Source organism: Salvelinus sp. IW2-2015, unplaced genomic scaffold (assembly GCF_002910315.2).
Source record: "Salvelinus sp. IW2-2015 unplaced genomic scaffold, ASM291031v2 Un_scaffold2921, whole genome shotgun sequence".
NCBI lineage: Eukaryota > Metazoa > Chordata > Actinopteri > Salmoniformes > Salmonidae > Salvelinus > Salvelinus sp. IW2-2015.
In genome coordinates, this window is record NW_019944218.1 from 82,908 (window position 1) to 84,494 (window position 1,587).

Sequence of the window (1,587 nt, forward strand, 5' to 3'; positions counted from 1 at the left end):
GGGGTGTGTGGTGAATATATAGGAGAGTCTCTCCAGACTGGCTCAGCAGGGCAGGGGTGTGTGGTGAAGATATAGGAGAGTCTCTCTTCCAGACTGGCTCAGCAGGCAGGGGTGTGTGGTGAAGATATAGGAGAGTCTCTCTCTCCAGACTGGCTCAGCAGGGCAGGGGTTTGTGGTGAAGATATAGGAGAGTCTCTCCAGACTGGCTCAGCAGGGTAGGGGTGTGTGGTGAAGATATAGGAGAGTCTCTCTCTCCAGACTGGCTCAGCAGGGCAGGGGTGTGTGGTGAAGATATAGGAGAGTCTCTCTCTCCAGACTGGCTCAGCAGTCTCCTGTTAATTCTAATACATTCATTGGATCTTTGTTTTAATCAATTTCCCCATTACATGTCACCAGTAGTAAATGTACCTTTTAATCCCTCTCATGTGTTTACATTTCTGTTTTTTGGCATGTATTAATTATTATGTTACAGTTCTCGGAGTGGAAACGTGGTTTTGCAGCGGTCACAACCTGCTACACTTGTGAGAACATGTTTTGGTTCATTTCATGACAATAAAGAGCTGTGCACTCCTTATATAAACTCCCAGTAACGTAAATCCTGTTTCTGCGTCACTGTGTCTTCCTCAGGGGGATGTCATGAATCCTTCATAACCAGGTTATATAGCACACTGTGCAATTAGTGCAACCAATGACAATAGTGATGGTTTGTGTCATAATTATTAAGGTAATTAGAATGAATCGAGTGAAAATGCTACAGTTGTCACGTTCTGACCCTAGTTATTGTGTTAATCCTTTGTTTTGTTGGTCAGGACGTGAGCTGGGTGGGCATTCTATGTGTTGTGTTTCTATGTTGGGTTCAATGTGTTGCCTGATATGGTTCTCAATTAGAGGCAGGTGTTTGACGTTTCCTCTGATTGAGAACCATATTTAAGGTAGGCTGTTCTCACTGTTTGTTTGTGGGTGATTGTTGCTGTGTCTGTGTTTATTACACCACACGGTACTGTCTCGTTCGTTCATTCATTCATTCATTCATTCATTCATTCGTTCGTTCTTTCCTGTTCGTGCGTTCATTGTTTTTTTATGTTCACAAGTTCAGGTCTGTTTAACGTCGTTTGTTGTTTTGTAGTTTATTCAAGTGTTCTTCGTGTTCGTCTTCATTTAATAAATCATTATGTCTACATACCTCGCTGCGTGTTGGTCCGATCCATGCTCCTCCTCGTCTGAGGAGGAGAACGAATATGACTGTCGTTACAACAGTAGTTAATGGCATATTTAATATGAGGCTATTATCATATGCAAACAATTTAATATTGTACATAATATATGCCTCAATGTACATTATTTAATAATATTTCAAATATTTACTTGTTTCATTTTTATTACATTTAATCTTTTGGTTCAACCTTAATGCATTACAAACATAATCAACAGGGGGAATAGACTAGGCTGGTTTAACCTTAATGGATCATAATCAACAGGGGGAATAGACTAGGCTGGTTTAACCTTAATGGATCATAATCAACAGGGGGAATAGACTAGGCTGGTTCAACCTTAATGGATCATAATCAACAGGGGGAATAGACTAGG